The sequence below is a fragment of the Petaurus breviceps genome, unplaced genomic scaffold, assembly GCF_028583685.1.
Source record: "Petaurus breviceps papuanus isolate PSGF00001 unplaced genomic scaffold, PetGlider_PUasm1.0 47, whole genome shotgun sequence".
NCBI classification, from domain to species: domain Eukaryota; kingdom Metazoa; phylum Chordata; class Mammalia; order Diprotodontia; family Petauridae; genus Petaurus; species Petaurus breviceps.
Genome location: NW_027186349.1, coordinates 15439579 through 15465486, shown reverse-complemented (window position 1 = coordinate 15465486; position 25908 = coordinate 15439579). Strand labels below are relative to the sequence as shown.

The following is a 25908-nucleotide window of genomic DNA, read 5'->3' as shown; positions in this document are numbered from 1 at the left end:
TATCTATCTATCTATCTATCTATCTATCTATCTATCTATCTATCTATCTATCTATCTATCTACCTATCTGTCTATATCTATATAATTTACCTAGTTCAGGTGGAAAAGTTAGCACCCTGAACTTCAAAGAATACAAACAAAAGTTACACGCAGACAAAATATATAGAGACAAACAGACCAGCAGACAGGGCTTCCAGCTGTCTGACAATTGCATATATACCTATTAAGTTACAAAAGAAAGAAACGCCAAAATCAGGATTTTCAAAGCTGGGGGGCTCAATGGGTACCCAGAGCCTCATCTGATCAAATCACACAACTCTTCCCATGAGTAAGCCCCAAAGTAAAACCTCACATCATGGTATATTTAGCCTTCTCCAGGATCAGAAAATATCACAACCCTTGTGATCCACTGCCCAATCACAAAGTAGCAAGGTGTGGGCATTTCTGAAAAACAAGCCTCCTGCCACAGGTTCTATGTGACCACATTCAGCCCACAGAGTATATTTTCAAATCAGGGAAGGTCCTCAGATTCACTTAAGCCTATCAAGGGGCCAAGGGGCAGGGACAATCTTTAAATTACCTTTACCATTACACCAGTTATTTCTGATTCAGCAACTTTGTAATAATGTCTTCTGTTCTGGTTTGAATTTCCATCTCTCTTCTGATTTTGCATAAAGAAAAAAAAATAATTCCCAAAAACTTCCCACAGGAAAGGAAGAACAAGACATTCAAAATCAAGCCTATTAAAAGAATCTAGGAAAATGAGGGTAAGCATAATTAAAAAAAAACAAACAAAGGAAGACCAAGTAATTTGGAGTTTAAAGACATTTAAATGTTTTTGCTTACTATTTTTAGAATGTTTATTGTGTTAACTACTGTACCAAAAAATAATAATCAATAAAGCAGTGAAAGATTTCTTCTATATATGCCAATCAGTACCTCAATTGTTTTTCATCAATTTTTAGAATTTTCTCCTTTGGATTTCTTTTTTTTTGCAATTTGTGTTATATTTTTCTAGAAAAAAGATCCCTCTTGCAAAATCATACATGATATTAAAGATATGGGTCAAGGGTCAAGGCTGTAAAGAGAGGGGCAAACCCTGAGTTTAGTGAAAGAAGGTTCTAGAAGATCAAAAAAGTCTCACAGGCAAGACAGACAGCTGTCAGATATGATAGGAAATTTCAGAAAGTGAAGAGGAATTGGGCTGGGGCAGGAGATGGGCAAATAGAGGAAAAATATTTGGAGGTTCATCAAGGCAGCAGAAGTTGCACTAACAAGTGAAGTTCAACCCTGATCCTAATAAAAAGGTTGTTGATTCTCTGTCCTGTTTTATTCTACCTAAAGGACATGGGTGACTGCAAGTATACAAAAAAAGTTTATCACAGCTAGAATCATTTCCACAGCTAGACCCTGACTGAGTCTGGTGTATAGACTCTAAGAGCAGACCACATTATATCTGTCTCTCTGATCGGGGGGTTAGATGTAAGACATGATCCCTACTTCACATGTTCCAACTACCAACAATGAAGACACACAATGGAGAAGTGTAGAACGAAAGTGGCTTCTTCCCCTCTGCTTTACTTCACTGAAAGTAGCTTAAAAACCAGAGGTTGCAAAATGCATTATATGTAGGCTCTGAGCTCGAATTGTATACTAAGAACAAAGACAGATCCTCAGTGCTGCCTGGAATTACTTACCATTGAATAAGGGATTCAGAAGTACCACATCATTAAACCAGTAAAATAAAAGTATCAAGTCTGCTAAAATATATCTATACACACACTAGTTAGTGGACTCCAGACTTTGGACTTAGGTTTTAGAGACGGATCTTAAGAGAAGATATTCTCAAGATTAAAAGAGGAGAATCAGAGAAAGAAACAGAAAAGGAGCCAACTGACTTCTAGTCCTGACTCTGTAACAGGCTCATTATCATTTGATAATTTGCAAGTCATTTGTCATATTTTATTTTGAAAATGAATCTTTAAAGTCACAGAATGGAAGGGATGTTTTTATCTTGTGAAATATTATTAATAAGAAAGAAGTGTATTCCACACAGATGGAGGTAACAGGTATGGGGGATGGAGAGTCATGTTTTACGAAGAGAAAGAACAGTAAACTCTCTAGAAGATTCTAGTTTTTAAACTAGAGTTTTCTGATATTCTGGCTCAAAAATTAAATTTAACAATATTAAGCATAAGAGTAATAATGATAAGTAACTCAGGCCTATTAATTCTTTAATTCTTTCTCAATCATTTCTTCTTCATTCCTTCTCTGCACCATTATACATGCACACAAACGTAAACATATATACATTATAAGTGAGTGTGTGTGTATACTATATTTATTAGTGCAGCTAAGTAGTGTAGTGAATACAACACCAGACCTTGAGTTAGTAGGACCTGACTTCAAATCAGATCTCAGACACTTACAAACTATGTGACCCTGCACAAGCCACAAAATCGTGTTTGCTTCAGTTCCTCATCTGTAAAATGAGCTAGAGAAGGAAAGGGCAAACTATTTAAGCATGTTTGCCAAGAAAACCACAAATAGAATTATACACACATATATACACACATATGTATACATACATCTATACACATATACCTACACATACACACATATATACATACATATTTGTGTATATGCATTATATATGATATATCTATATATCATAGTTTATGTGTGTATGTAGTTATGAATAAGTAGGTAATATTTCATATTTTTCCCTTATCAGACAACATCTGGATGAATGCTTATGAGCATATATGTAAATTAATCCACATAATTTGATTCCCACTATCTTTACAACCTTATTGTCCATTATTACTCTTTCTACACTGTACATACCAGCTAAATAGATTGTTATCTTTTCCATAAATTCAATAAATGCACATCTATGCACCTGTCACAATTACAATAGACTGTATTTTTGTCTCTGCCTTTTAGATTTTTACCTTTCTGCATGATTCAATTGAGGCTCTAAATATTCACTAGATCTTCCTTGATTCCCTCAAATGACAAATAGTCTTTGTTCAAATATTTCTAGAACAATATAACTACAAATATACTTTGCCTCCATTACATCACTGGGAGGATACTTATCACTGTACATTTCAAATGCTTGAATATAATAGCCATTACCCCATATATAATTGGTCAAACAATATGAATGACTATAAAAAAGGACTTCAAAATATTCACCATTTCAGGAATATATGGTTCCAAAATATAGATGAAAATAGAAATGAAAATAAAAATAATCCTGAGGTTTCACTTCACATTGTGATAATTGGCAAAAATGACCTGAGAATGGTAGCAATCAGTGTTAGAGGGACTGTGGAAGGCTATACACACTAATAAACTGTTGGTGGAACAGTAAAATGTTAAAAAATGATTTTGGAAAACAATCTCAAATTGTACAAATAAGATACCTGTTGAACCAGAAACTTCATTACTGAGTTATACCCCATGAAAACCACTCATATGAAGAAAAAGTCATCATGTACTCTAAAATACATATAGCACCACTTTTTATGATAACTAAGAAACTGAAACAAAAAACTAATTGGTGAATGTGTAAAGAAATTGTGATGCATTAATATAATGAGATATTGCTGGGCTCTAAGAAATTATGTAGGATCAATATAGAGAAAAATGTATACGAACTTCCATGGAAAAAAGAAACTGTCAAAAACAAACAAACAAAACAAACAAAAAATCCAAATGTTAATGGGGAAAACAACTATATATCGAAAGTAAGTGTAACAAAATTATAATATCAATAAATAAATATCAAGCAGGATCTGAAAAAGATATAAGAAGACACCTACCACCTAACAGTTTATGGAGATCCACAGGTGTTACATATTAGACATGTTGTAGAACTTTTTCAATGTTATCAATCAGTTTGTATAATTTTTCCCTTTCTAAAAAATGCTATTCATCCTATGGGATGCCTACTTGGGAGAGCAATAGGGAGTGTTACGTTGGTAATTATGATGAGATAAGAAACAGAAATTATCAATAGATACTCATTAAAAAGAAAGAGGTAAATTCAATAATATTAATTTGTTCTGGATTATTTATAAAGCACATAAAATATTGCAGCATCAGTTTTCATTTATTTATTTTGCCCTATTCATCCACAAGTTTTACTTCTTTCTCAGGTTTAATTCACTTATATTTATTTCCCTCCCTCTAAATATACAGCATGGAACATCTGTTCAACATGTTGTTTATTTCCCTTCACACACATTCTTTGGAAGCTCAATTCCCCCAAAATAAAAACATTTCATAACCGAGTTGTCATGGGCAGACAGAACTCTCACACCACAGATGGGCCAGGACCTAGTGTGTAAACATATTTGTTGACACCAAATATTTTCTTCTGGCTTTACAATGACTGGATGGTGAATTGTGTTTTTCATAAGAGCTGTTATAATTAGATGATGCCTGTCCTATTGGGATTCTTATTCCCAGGAGATACTTATAAAGCAGGTTCATGCTCAATAAATTAAAGTCTAAATTAAGAGGAAATCTCTGCTTCTGGCTCTACAGAATTATTATTTTAAAATAATGTCAAATTATCTCTGTTTCCTAAATATTTGATTATAAATAGAGTAAAGTTATGCCTTTGAATAATTTTGACAGTTTTAACTCATTATCCATTATTTAGTAGAATTTAAGTGATTTTTATATTCTATGTTTACAAGAATTTAATATTTTCAGTCTCTTGTGTTACTGGATGAAATGTCCATACTGTAAAATATATGTTAAAATTTTCACTTAGATTATTGCAATTACTTCCTATTTGAACTAGTTGCCTCACAAATCTTCCCACTTTATTATATACTCCACATTGCTTCCTAAATAATTTACTTAAATGTATATCTGACTATACAGTAATACTCTTCCATTCCATAAACTCCAGTTGCTTTAGGTCAAAATATACACTCTTTTACTTAGCTTTCGAAGTCCTTCCAAACTTTGTTCCAAAAATCATTTTCAGTATCCTTATGCATTACCCCCCCCCCCACACACACACACACTCTGATCAAGTCAAAATGGTTTTTTATGTTTCTCACATACCACACTCCATCTCCCATCTCCATACATTTACTCCCATGCATGAAATGCATTCAATACTCTGGTACATCTCAAAGAATTATTCTATTCCTCTAAGATACAGCTTAACATTCTACTTGAATTCTCCCCTCCTCCAAATGCTATGGCCCTTATTTCCAAGCTTTTATTTAGCTACTTTTCATATATTCTATTTATACCTATTCTGTATATATCTATATATGAATTTTTCTTTCCTATATTGGAATGTAAGCTCTTTATATGTAGGAATTGGTTCATGATTTCCAACATCTGTATATCTATATCCCTAGCACATAGTATAATGCCTAGCAAATAGTCAATGTTCAATAAATGGTTGTGGACTGATGGAGTAGATGCCTGTGTAGATGCCTGAAATATGATTTAACAACATCCAATTCTATCCCACTTACATTTGTCAAACACTTTCTGTATGTAAGATACAGGGGTAGGTTCTTTGATAGAAATAAAAAGGTGAGACAGTCTGTTCTCTAAAGAACTTACATCCTACTGGAAAGAAATCAGATGTAATAATTTATGCCATTTCCTTCTATTCAGTAGAAAAAAATGGCACTTTTAAACAATGTTTATTTTATATTTAAATAACATATCTGCCATCACTTAAAAGAAGTATAATTAGCTAGACACTATTTTTATATACTATTTTCTCCAGAGATGTTGTGATTATAGTGTAAGGTAACTGCCAAAGGATAGTGACAATTTTGTTTTTATAAATCCAAGAAGAAACTTTGACAGTCAGTGTCACTTAGTGCATGTTCTATTCATGTTGCTTTTCTCATTCCTTTATTCTCAAACTCATTCCTTTATTAAAACTTAGATATCCAAAACAGTCTACTAGTCTACAGTATATGGAAATGATATAAGAAATATTTTAAGAAGAAACTAGGTAAACTTAAAATTTTATATAGAGACAAAAGTTGTTTTCTTTCCCAGAGGAATGGAGAGTCAAGTTGTCCAGTAAGAATACAAAAAAAAATGAGCACCAGAGAAGTATCACAGAAGAGGAAGCATTTAGTCGAAAGCAGTGTTTACGAGAAAACAGAGCTGCAGAGCTACCCAGGTCAACAAGAAAGTTGCTACACTGGATTATCTTCCATACCTGTAATGTTCTTCCTTCTCATCTCTGCCTCCTGACTTCACTGGCATCCTTCAGTTCCTAGATAACACCCCACCTTCTACAGGAAAAAAAAATCTTTCCCAATCCCCCATAATGTAAATGTTTCCCTCTGTTGATCAATTCTTACTTCTGCTGTATAAAACTACTGTAAGACATAGTTGTTGTCATGTTGTCTCTCTCATTAGATTGTGAAATCTTCATGGGCAGACTGTCTGTTGCTCATGTTTATATCTCTAGTACTTGGCACAGTGCCTTACACTTACTTGATACTTAATAAGTGTTTATGGACTGACTGATTCTTCAAACTGGATGTCTCTGAATTACTTAGGTCAACTCAACCATGTATTCTCTCTTCTAAATAGTCCAATGGAGATGAAGGTCTAAGCAAAAGAATTCAGATGAAATCTTTAAGTCAGCTTTCTAGGAGAACAAAGCATCTACAAAAACCTCACTGTGTTTCCTCCTCCAGACAGAGGAGGAATTAAGAACAATCAAGAGGTCCTTGTGAGAGGTTTCACCTTTCTTTAACTCTCAGTAGCACTGAATGGTAATATCTGTAACTAGAGATCTTGACCATTGAAGCCACTTCTCAATTTGAACAATTTAGAATCACTCTACTCAATACTGATATCTGCTATATCTGTCAAAACTCTGACAGAGCAACTTTTTACCACCTCTGTTCCTTCACTACTGTCCTCCCCATATATTTCATCATTTCTTTTACTTCCCAAATTACTATATTAAGCTCTTTTTACTGGTTTCCTAAAATGAATTCCTAATCTTCTATGCCTTAAATGTTATCTTCCTGACAGTCAAGGACACATTTTCATTTAAAAATTCATAACTATTCAAGTTTCCCCTACCAAAGCACTAGCCCTCTTAGAAATTATACCTCAATCTCAAAATGTTTATTTTATTTTTTATAGATACTACTTGTAAATGTAAACAATAAACTGTTGAAGTTGATTCTATCCTTCTTCCGAAGGTAACAAGAAACAATTATATTGTTTTATGGTGTTCCTTTTAAATATTTGCAAAATGATCATCAGAATAATCATAGCTTATGAATAAACATAAGTTTTAGAGAATGAAGAGAGAAATAATGTATAAGAATAAATTGCTAAGACAATTGAAATTAAATCAACATTATCTTTGGCATTTGCTGACTTCAATGCAAAGTTGAGAACAGGTGAGGATATCAAAAATATGTTGCAAAACTTAGTTTAAGTGTAAGGAATGAAAGAGTCTAAAGGCTTACATAATATAGAGAAAAATGTGTATATATGCATATGAATATGTAATGAATACTTTCTTTAGAAATAATATGAAGACAATGCATATGAAACATATAAAACAACAAAAATGAAATTTACTACAACCTAATACTCAGAATACGATTCATTTATGATGTGGAATTTACTTATCTGATTAAATAGAGTCAGAATACCTACTTGTTATGGCAAAGAACAGGATTAGTAGATATTTAAAGAAAAAAATAAAATTACCAAAAATGATATGGTCAACAATAAAAAAATACAATAATTCCAAAATATGCTTTTTTATTATAAATAAAATGTCAAAGTGTGAGAACAAAGTGTGTAAAAACTGACTTAATCATCAACTTCACACCTCTCGTGACAAGTGGGCAAAAATGATAGCCAAAAGAGTTTTGGGATTTATACTAATTTTTACAACCATATGGAAAAGAATGAATGAGAGATGTGAATTATTAAAGGGGAAAACCAGGTTAAAGAAAGCTTCATGAGATAATAAGTCATGAAAGTTATACCTAGAACATTTAAGGATAAAACTGGAAGACAGAAATAGAAGAAAAAATGGAAAAGAATTTAAAAAGTTTTTCTTTTTTCCCTTGAAAACCTTTTTTTTAAATCACATTTGAACTCTAATATAACAGGTTCAAATATGCTCATAAAGAAAGTAGAAATGATTCTTTAGAGAAAAAAAGATGGGGGAACAGACACGTGGACTAAACATACTCCAAAGGGACCATGCTGGAAGTGACAATTTCAAATCTGTGTAAGAATAGTTTTCTAAGGTATCTGACATACTTTGCTAAGAAGTAATTGGTGAATTCTTTCAACCTCTATTTTGCCCTCTGGTTCTAAAACATCAGGGCAATTTTCCTTGAGAATTTCTTGTAGGATAATTTCTAGGTTCTTTTTGAATCATGGCTTTCAAGTAGTCCAATAATTTCCATTTATTTATTTGAAGCAATTGGGGTTAAGTAACTTGCTCAATGTTACATGGCCAGTTATTCTCTGTGGGTGCCAAGTATATGAGCCCAGAACTGTTCCCGAGTCTCCTGATGCTGGGGCTGGCAAACTTAATCACTGTGCCACCTGGTCTCTCCAGTCCAATAATTTTTAAATGATCTCCCCCACATCTGTTTTCCATGTCCGTGATTTTACCAATGAGATATTTCACATTGCCTCCTATTTTTTTATTTATTTAGATCTGTTTAATAATATCCTGATTTCTCATAAAGTCACTAGCTTCCATTTGCTCCAATCTAATTCTGAAGAAATTATTCTCTCCAGTGAGCTTTTGAGATTCTTTTTCATCTGCCAAATTTGGCTTTTTTAAGTCATTCTTCTTCTCACTGGCTTTTTGGAGCCTTTTTTACCCATTTGACTTAGTCTATTTTTAAAGTGTTATTTTCTTCAGTCATGTTGTTAACTCTTTTCATAATATTCTTGCATCATTCTCATTTCTCTTCCGAATTTTTCCTCCACTTCCCTGATTTGTTTTTCAAAATCCTTCTTAAGCTCCTTTATGGCCTGTACCCAGTTCATATTTTTCTTGGAAGCTTTTGGTGAAGGGGTTCTGACTTCATTTTCTTCCTCTTGTTCCTTGCTTTTATCCTTTTTGTCCCCAAAGAAGGAATCCAGAGTCAGATTGTTGTGCTTGCTTTGTTTCCTTTGCTCGCTCATGCTGCCACTAAGTTATTTGATTTTTGAGATTTTTGCCACAGTAGAACTCTGCTTTCAGTGAGGAGAGATTTGTCCCAAATCACCAGGGTTTTCTCAGCTGCTGGACCTATTGGTTGGGTGGGGTGCCCTCTCAGAAGCCTCCACTGGCTCTGGTACCTGGTCACACACCCCAGGAACTCCACTCTAGACAGAAATCCATGTCCAAGCAGATGAAAGCAAGAGTGATTACCCCTCAGACTGGCTGCTTGGTCCCCCTACAATCTGCAGAACAGGGGCTCTGAATCAGCCATGCAGTGGCGGCCGCTGTACCTCAGCTGCTTCTCCTTCCAGGGGCAGAGCCTGGACCATACTCTTGGACACCATTTTCCCACAAAGTCCACACTGAACTTTCACTTTGTCTTTGGCATTTATGGGCTGATAATTCTGGAAACTGCCATAGTTGCTGGTAATCCACTCTCAAGATATGATTTTATTTCATTGTTCTTTCAGCTATGAAAATAACTTCTTGGACTTTCTCTTTTGTAAAATTTTATCTTTGAGAAACTTGAGTTTTGAGCAGTTGCTGTGATAATGAAAGTACCTTCAGCAAATCAACGTGAAACAGAGAATCAGTTTTTCAATGTCCAGTCTGTTTCCAAGTTTGGAAAAGCTGTTCTGTTGCCAATACTCACAAACATACACACACACACACACACACACACACACACTCACACACACATAACCAATTAATAATTTTTTTTATTACATAAGAATGGAATAAAATATTATTTATTTATTTATTAGTATTAAAAAAATAGTACTGAGTTGTTACTACCTAAATGGGGTTTGGGCATAACTACTTAAGAAATTGAATCATTAGTTATTGCTTTTGAGTTTTAAGGGTTCTGAAAAAAATACTCAAACAGAAAAAGTACCATACATCCAGAAAGTTTAGGAATCTCTGTCTTATTCTTTTCTTTATTGCTGGAATCAACACAGTCCCTTGCCATAACACAAAGTATATTTAAGTAATTGTATTTGATTTTAGAAATGAAAAAAATGCACTTACACGTACACATGTACATGGATATATATATATATAATTTATATTCTTTATATATAATATATAATGCATGCACATATTCTAGTTATATATATGACATTATATGTTATTAAAATATGTACATATTTGTAAGTTCACAAACAATTAAAACTATAAGGATAAAGGAAACATATGAGATCCCTGAAGGGAGGCAACACAAACCTTTGATAGTATGTGAACAGCTGATTATTCAAGGAAATATATTTTCTTCTTTACTCATCATTTGAATTTCATATAATACACTTTGTGAAACATAATGCCATGATATGACTGTGTTTTCATGAAATCATTAGATACAGGGACATTTGAGTTTGATGAAGATAATTTAACAGACAAATTCAACTGACAAAAGCCAGAAAATTCAAAACTGAAGAGTTTCACTTAGACCTTTTATCCTCTTTTAACAACAACAACAAAAACTGGCAAGAGTTAGTGACAGGTTTGGCTTGAAAAAAATGTTGTGCACTTTGTTCATATGGCATCTAATGCTGAGTCTTGGAATTAAAAATTTGACCTTTGGCTGATACTGACCTTGTCCTCCTCCTAAATGGATGATACATTGCAATCTGAGTATTTTAGAGAATATTCTAAGAAGTAACTCTTAGGCCTTCATTTTTAAGGGGACATATCACCATGACTACATACATATATGTATATGTATATATGTGTGAGCCTTGAAACAAAGATTAAGTATTATTTGCAAAATAAATATAATTAAATCCTAAAGAATGTATGAGTGAAAGGACAAATCATAAGAGCAATAAACAATTTCATTCAGGATAATGACAGCACTAAGACATTACACCCAAATTGAAGGGCTGCCACTGAAATAGTACCTGGGAGGAAAAAAATAAATAAAATATACATATATATATATATATATATATATATATATATACATGCTTATCTTTTTAAAAATGAGAGTGAAAAGTCCAATAAATTGGGCATGCAACTGAAATAATTAGAAAAAAATTCAAATTAAACATTGACAAAAAAATCCTGAAAAATCAAAAGAAAAATTAGTGAAATTATAAGTTTAAAAGTTAACTTAAAAAACCAGGAGCATCTCTCTCTCTCTCTCTCTCTCTCTCTCTCTCTCTCTCTCTCTTTCTCTCCCTGTATATAGTGATAGATAGAGATAGTGAGATAGCGATAGAGATACATACATATATATATATATATATGCACACACACACTTTGATTATATAATAGAAAGGGGAAAAATCCAAAATTACCAGTATTATAAAGAAAAAAAAGTCAATTCACAAATATTGATTATGAAGTAAAAACAATTATTGGGGGATAATGTGCCCCACTATATAACAACAAAACTGCTAATCTAAATAAAATGCATCAGTTATATAGATTGATAGATAAAGATATATTGCCACACACTAATGTATGTATATACATTATAAACATATACGTTATTATTTCACATCTTTGTTCTATATCCAATTACATATGGATACAAGTAATAATAGGGTAACTTTAAATTCAATATCCAATAAGTTTAGTTAGCATGGTTAAACATCCCAAATCTGTTCAACTATAGAAGAAGTGATCAAGGAGTTATTTAATCAGTGTTCTCCCAAAGCAAGTTCCTGACTTTTTAATTACAGTTTAAATGCCAAGAAAAATTACTTCTTTTGCCTGTTTCCCATGATATTGGTAGTCATGAGAAAAATATTTATATCTATAAGAGTTTTTTTTTCTGCTTCTACATTTTTATATTGGCATTTTGGGAACCTTAAAGTCAGAAATGATCTGTTTATTTGTATTATATCTAGTGTGTGTGTGTGTGTTTGTGTGTGTATATATATATATATATATGCATATATATATATATATATACAGAGAGAGAGAGAGAGGTAGTATAGTTGATAGTTTATTTGAAACCAAGAAATATTGACACAGGTACTATAATGATTATATTTATATCACTTTGCAAGTCACAATATCTCACTGCTCTAGGCCAGTGTTTTGTAAACTACAGGCTGAGGGCCAAATTTATTATAACCTCTGAGTTAAGAATAGATTTTCTACTTTAATATACATACACACATACTTACACATATATTTTTATGCATATATGTGTGCATGTGTGTGTTTGTGATATCATGGCATAGTGAATCAAAGATTACATGGAGACTAAAAATTCTATGTTCAAGTTCTTCCTGTTATTCTGACACATACTTGCTATGTTGCTGTTCAGTTGTTTTGTTGTTGTTTTTGTCTTTCCCAACTCTTAGTGACACCATTTGGGGTTTTCTTGCCAAAACATTATAGTAGCTCAACATTTCATTCTCCAACTCGTTTTACTGATGAGTAAACTAACACAAACAGGTGTACATAAGCTGCCCAAGGTCATATAACCAGTAAGTGTCTTAGGCCAAATTTGAACTCAGATCCTCCTGAATCCAGGCCTCACAGTCTATCCACTGTGCTATCTAGCTCCCCAAACTTTCCATGTGATCATTGATAAATCGATCACATTCTCATTGCTGGTAGGTAGCTATACTTTCATATTTTGTTATTGAACTATAAGTTCAGGGAGATATCCACACAGATTTCTTCAAATGGATGGATTCATTTATTTTAACTAAGCACCATTGTAATCAGTGTACTACCAACTTTGTATTTTATGAAAGGAAATTTTGTACTATTTGTGGTCATTTTTTTCCCTATTATGACATTTTGATTCAATTTGATTTTTTTTTCTCTGTGTTTTACCTTATTTTATGCTTCATTGAAGGATTCCATCAAATATCCTACCTAGGCACTGATAGTCTTGTCATAATAAATAAATTATTAATTTCAGTGAAATAGTTTCTTTCAACGTATTTGAGTTTCCACTTAATTGAGAATTTAAAGTTTGTTGTTGAAATTGGCTAGAAGCCCACAAAAAAACAATGTTTCAGTCACACACACACAAATCTGAAGAAATCTAAGCATATGTTCATCATTTTGATAATGTCTGCAAATCTAAGAAGACAATGGGATACTTCAGTCCTGCACTCTGAAACATAATAGTTCATTATCTCAATCAAGAATGGTAGTTTTCAATGTTGTTATCATCTGCCGCAGATTTTGAACCATTGGAACTTGGATGGATGAATACTATGAGGCAAACATGACAGGCAGTTATTTCAGTCTCATTTCTGTAGAGAGCCTTTACAGATTGAAGGATGCAGTGGGGTATAAGTATTTTCATTTTGTTTACTTATGATTGAAATTTACCACCATAGTGGTGGCTGTTGCAATTTTGTGTAAAGCTGTTAACTTACTCAAAAGTCATGCCATTTTGGAAATCCAAAGTAGGTGCTAAACAAAAATAATAATTGTCAGAAGAATTTTTTTCTACTTCCATTGAAGATAAATCAGTGTAATGTTAAAAAAAGTTGAACTTGAATCCAGGAAAACCTGGATTCCAGTCCTGCTTCTGGCAAGTATAAATTGTGTAATCTTAGGTAAGTCCCTTAACCTCTTAGTAATCCAAGAAATCTCTAAAACTACAAATTGCAAGGAAGCCATTAAAATGAATTGGTAGTGATAGTTTTCTTATCTGGAAGTTCCCTATCCCAATGAATTCACAAGTCTAGGCCTTGTCCCTATTTAAAATCAACAAAAATCATTCTTATTTCTATCTTCTTTTCTCCCTTTCAAATGGATAGTTATTATCTTTAATAATAACCATGAATGACAAGAATCTAGTAAAGAGTGATTTAGTTTTTTAGGTTCTATGGCAGTGTTTGGAGGATGGTTTATATACTTTGTTCAGTACTGAAAGAGAGTGAACAGAAGGAAGGAGTGTATTTCGGAGCTATAGAGAATGAGTTATGGTTTAATGCATTTAAGGAGTAATGTCTAAGTTTTCAAACTGCCAAAATTGTAGGAGCAGGACAATCCTACTGTATCACTGGAAAAAAAATGTTTCTTAAGGTAAAGAGTTGATAAAAGTCAATCTATCAGAAATGAATGGTCTAGGATATCTAATATTCTACATTGCTTCATTTTAGTTTATTTTTTTTAACTCATAATTGTGCCTCCCACTGTAGTCCATGCTGAAAGTGCAGCAGGCATTCAAGGTGCTAGATCTCAATATGAATTGGGATCACTTTAAAGCACAGAAGCTTTAACCTACTCCATTTTTCTAATATATACCACTTCCTCCCCCCCTCCCCCCTCCTCTTAAGCATCTTAAGGACTCTTTGCTCTGAGTGCCTCATCATGTTGGTGTCAGACTTTGTCTGGATCTTGAATGTGATTTGACCGTACTGTATCTTAGAATTCCCAAATCTAAGTGATTCCACCAGCATCAATCTTCCCAGCATCAGAGACTACAGATATGTGCCACCCTATTTAGTGATTTAATTTTAAAATTTTTGGATAAGCCTGAAATAAATGTGTAAACCCACTCTGTTATATTTCTTTATGACTTAATTTATTTGTACATATAATATACACACATATATACATGAATATGCACACACACACATATATATATGTATGTATGTATGTATTCCTGTATGTAGGTATCTATCTAAAGATTTTTTGTTCATCCTGCAGGTTTGTTCTTATTCTTGCTTTTTTTTCTTTTTAGGGGGGCAGGTAGGGCAATTGGGGTTAAGTGACTTGTCCAAGGTCACATGGCTAGTTTTGTGTTAAGTGTCTGGGTCTGGATCTGAACTCAGGTCCTCCTGACGCCAGGGCCGGTGCTCTACTCATTGCACCACCTAGCATCCCTGGCTTGTGACTATTCTTGTGTTATTTTCTTTTACATATGTGAGAAATTTTCTTTAGTTGAATGGTAACCAAAAGTAGAATTATTATTGAAGATAATTTGCCTAGAATTAGAAATGGGCTATCAAGAATTCCTTGTTATCATTAAAATCTCCGGTGTGTTTGCTTAGACCTTATTTCTGGGTATTTCCTTCTTTGACTTGTGAGTGGAAAGAAAATTTGGAGCAGGAATGGATTTCACCACTCAGTTCAATAGCCCTCTATTCTAAATCCACCAAATATGCACAGTAAAATTCACTTCTGGATAGAAGGCAATTACTTTTTTTCACTATTTACTTACACACTTATTGCATTGTGGGTAATATAAATGTATTGTATGTAATTTGCTATTTCAAAAGTATTTGTTTTTAGTTCCTCTCTTGTTTTCTCTCATATCCATCTAGTTTTTGTTATGATTGGTACCACAAGGGAACAACACCGGCATCATTAAACCTTGGGCATTTCACAACTGAGTTTCTATTTTTCAGTTAAATTCTATGCGAATAGGTCAGAACACATAGAATGCAAATCTTTTAATTTTGGTTTTATTGTTAAAAAATTTGTTGCTGATCTTTCTATTTGGTTTTTCTGAAATGCTATGTCTAACTAGCAAATGAAGCTATTAAAAAAATTAATTTTTTCCCAACTTTAGTAATGTGCTCTTCTATCAAGTGACTGGTAGAAAAATCTTGCATTAATTATTATTTTCTTTAATTTATAATGTGAGTAAATTTTACCTGAAAACTGGAAATAATCTATTTGTTAGCCATCATGCATAGAATACTCCCCTCTTCTATACCTTTTTAATTTCTCTAGTTTCTTAAGTTCACATCTCACCTACTATGGAAATCCTTCCTCCCCCCACCATTTCCCCAGACGCTTATTCATTCTTCTCTATTACCTTCCATTTTATCTCTGCTTACTTTTTTATGTTCCAACTTATTAAAATATTAGAATGAAATAATTATGATATGAATTTCTTGCTCGGGAGAGTGCATTCAGAAGGTAGATGGGAATGACTGTTTTTTTTTTTTTTGCTTTTCTTTGTATTCCTAATATTTAGGATAATATCTGTCACATAATGAGTGCTTAATAAATATTTGTAGATTTGCTTTCACTTAAGTTTATTTAAATAGATGTGTATCATCTCTTTCACTTCTTATGTCTTTCAAGCTCTAAAGTAACATCAATCTTATGCAAAGAGTTCCTAGATACACATGCTTAAGTATAAGTTAAGAAATTCTCACTAATTGTTCTGGTCAAATCTCCCATTCAAAAATGTACTTGGTTGCCATTCACATTTGATTCTCTCTCTCTCTCTCTGGATGTATGTATGTAGGTATGTATGCATGTGTGTATATATATATATATATATATATATGTGTGTGTGTGTATGTAATATATGCATATATATGTGTGTATGCATGTATAACATATAAAAAATTAAAAGTCAGTCATCATCAACATTCCTGGGTTTATTCATAAGAACTATAATCCTAAAAACTCTTATATGTTCACACTTCTGACACAAATCTCCACAAACTTTAATTATTAGCTGGTCAAATCACTTGACCTCTGTCTACCTCAGATCCCTCATACAATATATATCATTGTATTGGGTAACAAAAAAAGGAACAAAAATTCGTTTCTTGAAGATTATTAATATGATGGAATGAAGACTAGAACCAAGATCTTGGAGAATAGGAAGCCATCGAGTTGAACTCTCCCAACATCTCCCTCCAAACAACTCTAAAATATTGCCTGAACTTGAATTTTTGAGTTTAAGAGCCAATAAAAGGTCAGGGTGAAACATTTTTCCAATCTAAGAAAACTTGAGGTCAGCATGATAAGGCTGTAATATTGAGGTTGGTGCCAGGCTAGTGAATACATGCCTCAGCAGTAATGGGACATAGAGGTGGTACAAACAAGTCAAGGCAGCAGTAGCATCAATTTCCACAGCTGCCAGCCCAGAAATGGTAAAGTGGATGAGGGGTGGAGTCATAAAACTGCTTGGAAAACTAGAGAGAGATTACAGCTGACCTTTTGCTGGCACTGGGTGGAACAAATACTGACTGGCACTTCTATTGATCATATGCAGTTTTGGTCACAGTTGCTGGGGAGAAAAGACTACTTGTGGTTGGTCACAAGACAGCCAAGTTCTAATTTCAGTTATAAAGTAAGGATGAGCATTATTGATTATGGCTTCAAAGGGCCAGGGGCCCTTTTTGGATACAGATAAGAGTGTAGACCAGAACAGTGACAATTTTATTCCCACACCACATCCACCTTAGAAGCCATGAAAAAATATGAATTCCCAGAACTAGCTCTGGAAACAGTGGCATGAAAAAAAAAAACATTAATTTAATTAAATTAATCAATGGCTTCTTGTCCCAGGAGCAAAAGCCAATGCACTCCCAACTACTGGGTCCCAAAGTCCACACTGCACTGACCTCTCACTTTTTCCTTAGGATCTATGTGTTGATAATTCTGAACCGCCACAGCTGCTGGTGATCTGGAGTCTCTCCGGTTGGTGGTTGGTCAGATCCCCCCTCCCCCAGGTCCCTGCTGCTATAACCTGTTGCTTGGTGGGGCTAGCGTTGGCTCCCAGAGCTCTGCGCTTGTCAATTCCTGCTGGCCTTCTGGACTGTCCTTAGTGGGAAGTTAGCTTCTCTGTGTCATTTTGTGAGTTCTATAGTCCCAAAGTTTGCTTAGAGTTCCCTTTTACATGAGTTGGATGTGGTGTGAGCTAGAGCTGAGCGGAGGTCCTGTTTCTACTCCACCATCTTGCCTCTGCCCCACAAATCATTTCTTAAAAATTAGAGTTAAGCAAATAAAAGTAATTACTACATGAGACTTAAAGAAATAATAAAAGTAAAATATATGAAAAACTAAAAGGAAATGTGAAATATCTCTTTAGAAAAAGAACTGACCTGAAAAATTGAATGAGTGATTTTTTTTTTAATTTTACACTTCAGGAAAATGATTGAAAAATAAAAAAGAACCTACATGTTCTGTGTAAAAAAGAAATTTGGTTGGGGGCAGAGCCAAGATATTGGAGTAAAAACAGGAACTTGCTTGACCTCCCACTGCAACCACCTCCAATATTTGTAAAAAATGAATCTAAAAAAATTTTTTATAGCTACAGAACCAACAAAGTTCCAGAGAGAAACAAATCTCCTGCTGAAAGTAGCCTGGCAGCCTGACAGGAATTGTCTATCACACTATGTTGGGAGTAGAGTGCAGGATCAAGCAAGTGGCACAGACCAAGCTCAGCAGACTTCAGAAGAGTAAATCACGGGCAGCTGTGGCAGTTCCCAGACTTCTCAACCCATAAAACAAAGAGAAAGTAAAAGGTCACTGGGTAATTCTGTTGATCCTTGGTGAAAGAATAATATCATCCAGCCCCTAAACTAGGGTGGTAGACATGGCAGCGGATAGCATCAGATCCACAGATTGTTATTGGGCCAAGTGACTGTCCAAAGGACAATTGCAGGAATATTTTTGGTGACTTACTGGTGGTAAGTTGGGCTGCTGGGATCTTGGAAGCAATCTTCGGTGGTAGTACTAGTGTGAGGAGGGCTGGCATGGCAGAGCTTATGGAGGCTGTGGAGATGGAGTACTCCTCAGAGTTCTGAGGAATGTGCCCAGAATAAGCTCTGAAAACAATTGTGCCAAACACACACACACACACACACACACACACACACAAATTGAGAAACAGCATTCTGCACTCTGGAAGCAAAGATCTACCATGGCAAAAAAAAAAGCCAAAGTCAAGTAATTGGCTGGCAAGATGAGCAAACAGAGGAAGCCTAATCAAACTATAAAGTCATATTTTTGTGACAAAGGTGATCAAAACATAGAACCAGAAGAATAGAGGAAAGTCAAAACTTATGCATCAAAATCCTTTTAAGTGTCATCCCTTACTGTTAAATTGGTCCTGTGCCCTCTATTTGTGTATACCTGTCAACATATATACACACATTCACATATGTATTCCTATGACCATAAATCCTCATATATAGACATATATATGTATATATGTATGTATATATATATTCCCTTCAACTATTTTCATACTGACAAAAGTTTCATCAGTTAATATTTCAAGTTTGATAAGTTCCTTATGATTTCTTTTCCCTGTTTACCTTCTCATGCTTGTCTTACTTCTTCTATCTGAATGTGATATTTCTATTCAACTCTGTTTTTTTCTTCAAGAATGCTTGTAAGTCCTCTATTCCACTGAATGACCATATATTCCCCTGAAACATGATACTCAGTTTTTCTTGGTAGGTGATTCTTGGTTTAAATCCCAGCTCCTTTGACCTCTGGAATACCATATTCCAAGCCCTTCAATCCCCTCAGTGTAGAAGCTGCCAGATCTTCAGTTATCATGATTTGGTTGCCACAATATTCAAATTGTTTCTTCCTGGCTGCTTATAATATTCTCTCCTTAGTCTGGGAATTCCAGAACCTGCCTATAATATTCCTGGGTATTTCCTTTTTGGGGTCCTTTTCAGGAGATGATCAGTGGATTCTTTCAATCTCTATTTTGCCCTCTGGTTCTAAAACATCAGGGCAGTTTTCTTTGAGAACTTCCTGGAGGATGATTTCTAGGTTCTTTCTTTGATCATGGCTTTCAGTTAGTCCAATAATTTTTAAATTTTTTTCTCCTGGATCTATTTTCCAGGTCAGTGGTTTTTTTTTTCCCATGAGATATTTCACATTGCCTTCTATTCTTTCATTTGTTTGGATCTGTTTAACAGCATCTTGATTTCTCATAAAGTCATTAGCTTCCATTTGCTCCAATCTAATTCTGATGCAATGATTCTCCTCAGTGAGCTTTTGAGATTCTTTTTCCATCTGGCAAATTCAGCTTTTTAAGGCATTCTTGTCCTCATTGCCTTTTTGAGCCTCTTTTGCCATTTGAGTTATTCTCTTTTGTAAGGTGTTACTTTCCTCAGTCTGGCTGTTGACTCTCATTTCGCAATTTTCTTGCATCATTCTCATTTCTCTTTCCAATTTTTCCTCCACTTCTCTTATCTGCTTCCTAAGGTCCTCTATGGCCTGTACCTAGCTTGTATTTTCCTTTGAAGCTTTTGGTGCAGGAGTTCTGACTTCATTGTCTTCCTCCTTTTCCATGCTTTCCTCCTTTTTGTCCACAAAATAGGAGTCTAATGTTGGAATCTTCTGTCTGCTTTGTTTCCTTTGCCTGGTCATTTCGCCCCTCAGTCACCTGAACCCTGGGCTTTTTGACACAGTAGGACTCTGCCACCAGACAGTGGAGCTTTTGTCCCAAATCCTGGGGTTTTCTCAGCTGCCAGAGGTATTAGATGGGTGCCCTCTCTGAGGTCTCTACATGCTCTGTCAAGCTGGTCATATGCCCCAGGACCTCCACCCTAGACTGCAATCCAGATCCAAGCAGGTTAAAGCAAAGCGATTACCCCTCAGACTGGTGGCTTGGTCCCCCTACACTCCACAGGCCATGAGCTAAAGCTGCCATGTAGTGCTGGCTAGTTGTGCCAGCATCTCAGCACCTTCTCACCCTGGGGGCCAAAGCCAACACTCTCCACCTTACTGAGTCCCCAAGTCCAGACTACACTGACCTCTCACTTCTTCTTTCGCATCTATGTGTTGATAATTCTGGAAACGGCCACAGCTGCTGCTGATCTCGAGTCCCTCCAGCTGGCGGCTGGTCAGACCCTCCCTGGGGCTAAAACCTCAGGCTCACACAAGTCTTGGCTGGGCTCCCAGAGTACTGAGCTGGCCGATTCCTGCCAGCCTACTGGGCTGTCCTCAGCAGGAGGTTAGCTTCTCTGTGTCATGTTTGGGTTCTGAAGCTCCAAAGTTTGTTCAGAGTCCCCTTTTTACATTGATTGGGAAAGGTGGAAGCTGGAGCTGCTCAGAGGTTGTGGTTCTACTCCACCATCTTGACCAGCAAACACTTTTGAAAAGGGACAGGGTCAATGGAGAAAATAGAATAAATTAGGGGGTGGGATAGGAACAAGGGAAATATGGTTAGTGTTTCACAACAGGGCTACTAGGGAGATGTTTTGCGTCATTACACATTGTATAACTTATATTGAATTGCTTGCCTTTCCAGTGGGGGTGGGTGAGGAGGGAAAAAAGGTAGAAAATCTAGAACTCCAAATTTTAAAAAGAAATGTTAAAAAAATGTTTTTACATGCAATCGGGAAATAAGATATACAGACAATGGGGTATAAAAATTCTTCTTACCATACAAGAATGTAAAAGGGGAGGGGTGATGAAGAGATATAAGGAAGAAGAGATTGGAGGAAGGGGTATTCAGAATGCTTGCCATCTTGGGGTAAGGGAGAGTCAGGGAGAAAATGTGTAACTAAAAATCTTGTAGAAATGAATACAAAACTTAAAATCTGCCTTTCTTGGCATCTGTTGAGGAGGGTCAGCTCTCTTGGTACAGAATGCATTCTGGGCCGGATTTGGTGCTTTGCCTGTGGGGTGTTTCCAACATTATAAATGGCCCATGAAGAGGAGGGTGCCAGTGGTGAAGTCCAGCTTGGCAGAGCCCCACCAGCTCTTCCATGTCACCAGCTTGGCCCATGGGACTGACAGCTCTCTGGACCAGTGCACTGCCAGGGGCCTGAGCAATGCTTTCCCCTCACTGCCAGCCTTCCTTGCTGATCCTTTGTCCAACATGGCAGTAGCCTATGGGAGCAGCCTGGTTGCTGACATCAAGGAGCTGGTGGACTGGAATATTCACCACTTCATTTCTGTCACCTAGCTGAATTATTACCTTGCTGTAGACACTGTGTATGTGGGCAAGAAACTGGGGCTGTTGGTGTTCCCCTAACTGCACCAGGATTGGGAGGTACAGTACCAGCAGGACATGCTGGTGGTCCTAAGGTTTGACATCAGGACCCCAGATCTCTACTTTCCAGCTTTGGCCTTCATTACATACATCCTAGTTCCTGACCTAGTGCTGACGATGCAGGACAGGTTCTGCCTGGACCTCCTGGGTCTGCAGGCTAGCTTGGTCCTGACCTGGCTTACAATGGAGGTACTGGTCATCCTGCTAACCCTCTACCTGGTCACTGTCAACACAGACCTCACCACCATAGACCTGCTGGCCTTCACAGGCTACAGTTATGTAGGAATGATTAGTAGGTTCATGACCAGCTTGATCTTCAGGAGGAATGGCTATTACCTGGTGCTCTGCTGGTGCTGTGTGTCCATCTTCATCATCATCATCTTGTTTGGGATGAAAAAAGCCTCATCCAAAATTTAATCGAGAATATGGAGATCACTTAGGATAATAATAGGAATTTATTCTCTTCCCAGGGAGAAGAGGGCAGTCTTCCCCATGACTGATCATGAGGAAGAGGCACACAAGGTATGGGAACAAAGTTTTTAAACCCTAACACATCAGGGTCATATTTCTCCCATTGTCCTTCACTCTCATTGGTTGATGGAGTGAGCTCTGGCTGTCCATGACTCCCTCTGTCCAGGAGGAGGGGCCCACAGAGGCTGGGAGGGGGCAGGGACATTCAAAGGACTGAAAGTGGGGGTTAAAAGACTCCTGAAATGGCTTGTTGCTGGTTGACAGCAGCAATGGAGGAGGAAGAGAGGTTAACAATCCAAGACTGCCTGAGAAATTTTCCCTTCCCCTCCAGACAATCCAGACCCTTCACCTAAAAATCCTATGGGAATTGGCAGCTGAAGGCCTCCTGGTGCAAGGGGCTCAGAACCAACTCCGCATGTACCTGACCATGGCTATCGCGGCTACCCTGCCCCTCTTCATGTATTGACTCACCTTTCACCTGGCCAGGTGAGGGGCCCAGGAGGCTGCCCAGAACCGGGGATTGTTGAGGACCAGGCCATTCATCTCTGAAAGCTTGAGAAGCAGGAAGAGGAGTCCCATAGGGGTTGGGGCTTCATTGCTCTGGACTGAACTACTGGGGTCCCTGCCCTCCCTCTACCCTCAAAGTCCCTGGTGCTTTGACTGGAACCTGCCTCTCCTCTGCAAAGATTCATTTCCTTCTTGCCTATTGTGCTGGAGCCAAGTTCCCAAACACCCTGCCTAGGAAAGAGCACACCCCCCTTCCCCATCTTCTCTTTTTCTTCCCCCATTCCCCATCCTCTAAGGGGCTTAGAGATCTTTAACTGCACAGCATGCTCCAAACTGGGGCTGCTGCCCATGGGCATCTGTTAGAGAGAGAAATAAATCCCTTGGGGGTGAAAAAAAACTAAAAATAAATAAATTAATTTAAAAAAATAAAGAAATTATAGAGGAAAACTGCTCTGATACCATAGATTCAGAGGGTAAAAATACAAATTGGAGGAACCCACCCTTCTCTTTCTTAAAAAAAATCCCAAAATAAAAACTACTGAGAATATTATATCTAAATTCAAGAGCTCTCATGTCAAAGAGAAATTATTGCAAGCAGCCAGAAAGAAATAATTCAAGTATCATGGAACTGCCACTCATAGATCAGAGAAAATATAGTTGCCTCCACATTAAAAGATAAAAAAAAGATTGGAATTTGATATTCTGGAGGTGAAAGAAGCTAGAATTACAACCAAGAATCACCTACCTAGCAAAACTGAGTATACTCTTTCAGGGGGAAAAATGGATATTTAAAGAAATAGGGAGCTTTCAAGCATTTCTCATGACATGACCAGAAATGAATAGAAAATTTGACTTTCAAACATGTTAAGAAGTATAAAAAGGTAAGTATGAAAGAGAAATTGTAAGACTCAATAAGGTTAATCTGTTTACATTCCTATATGAGAAGATAATACATGTAATTAACAAGTACTTTATCATTATAATGGCAGTTAAAAGCAGTCTACTTAGAAATCATGGTGGTTTGTTGATTTTTTAGGGATGATCTCAGATAAAAATAGAGGTGAGAAAGAAGCATGCACTGAGGGAAAGATGTCAAAAGTAGAATTGGCAACATAATCTCTGGGAAAAAAAAGTATGCAAGGAAGAACTTTTAAAGTGTGTGGAGGGAAACAGGGGAGCAGCCAATGCTTGAAACTCCCTTTCATATAAATTGATCCAAAGACAGAACACACACACAAACATACACATACGTATGTGTATATGTATATATATATATATATATATATATATGTATACATGAATACATACACATACATGCATATTCAGTTGTTTATAGAACTCTCTTACTAGGGAAATAAAAATGGAAAGGGATAAGTGAAAGGAGAGAGGACATTTTAAGGAATGCAGCACAGAAACAAAAAGACTTGAGGAAGGAAAAGATAAAAAGAAAGAGGACAAATGTAACAAAATGGAATGCTGGAAAATAAGCAGTCAGTAATAAAAACCATGAATGTGAATGGAATGAGTTCACCCAATAAAAATTCAAATGCTAGGAGATTTACAAATATTATCTGATTTGATCCTCAAAACATCTGTGGAAGATCGATCCTATTATTATTCCCATTTGACAGATGAGGGAACTGTGGCAGACCAGGTTAAGTGGCTTGCCCAGGGTCATAGAAGTAGTGAATACTAGTGAATACAAATTGTCAGATTTGAATTCAGTTTTTCATGACTCCTGTCTCAATGCTCAATCCATGTCCTACATTTCAAATTTGGCCTTGATGATCAAATTTAGGGAATATTTCTAATCTTTCTAGGTTTCTTAAAAAATAAAATATATTTTATTTATTCTTTTTGTAAACAGACTTTTTCTTTATTTAAGACACCTGATATAAGTTTATAATGAAATGCATATTGCTAAGGTTGGGTTTTTAAATATATACCTTTTAACTTCTGAGCTTCTTTAGTTATTTTATTTGCTATGTCAAAACTCCAGTTTTAGATAGTAATGAATTTTTGTTCTCAACAGTGGGGGCAAGAGGAATCGTCAGAGATTTCTTTTTTATGCACTATGATTGTAATCTGATTTTCCTTGACCTGTCCAATCAGTGCCTTAAGCAGCCTGATAAACCACAAGGAGAGTCTCATCTTGAAAATGAGCATTTTTTGAAAACCATTACTCTGAAATTCATTTTCTGCTGCCTAGCACTGGTCTGTATGGCATATAGATGAAATGTTGAAAGAAAAGAAAATAGTAGGGGTGTAAAAATTGTTCCTCATAAATTGTGATTTTATTTATTTTCCTGAGGGGGGGGAATTTAAACTTAGCATGTGTATTTTCTCTGATACCATTACAATATACCATTTTTCCTGATACCATACAAAAACTCTGATATTTTCTCTATTTCTCTGAAATCTTGCTTTTATTATATTTGCCTGTCTCTTTTTTTTGGCTTTTTTTTTAGGGCAATTGGGGTTCAATGACTTGCCCAAGGTCACATTGCTAGTTTTTGTGTTAAATGTCTGTGGCTGGATTTGAACTCAGGGACTCCTGAGTCCAGGGCCGGTGCTCTATTCACTGTGCCATTTAGTTGCCCGCTCTCTTTCAATATGACTCTTCTGAATAAAAAAGCAGCAGTCTGAAATCTTGTTTAATGTGATACAATGCCTTTTCTGATTTTTTTCCCATTATAATAAAAGCAGATAAATTTTTAATTAATTAATTAATTTTTAAATTTAATTAAATTCCATTCCAAATTTAATGAAAATAAATTTAATTAAATTAAAATAATTCTGATCCACAAACTTTTGTGTACTACATTTTCTCAGCCTCCCTCCCCTCATCTATCCCTAAGACAGCATGCAATGTGATATAGACTCTACATTCACATTTATAGCATACATTTTCACATCTTGTAATGAATTAGAACCAATGGGGGATGAACCACAAGAAAAAACAAAGAAATGACAGACAGAAAAGAGAGAGAGAGAGAGAGAGAGAGAGAGAGAGAGAGAGAGAGAGAGA

General features: G+C 35.7%; 1 pseudogene; it reads left to right on the top strand.

Moving 5' to 3' along the window:
• LOC138171827 (protein YIF1B-like) overlaps positions 1 to 22319 on the top strand; it is a 41825-nt pseudogene extending 19506 nt beyond the window's left edge.
• Positions 22320 to 25908: the final 3589 nt, after the last annotated feature.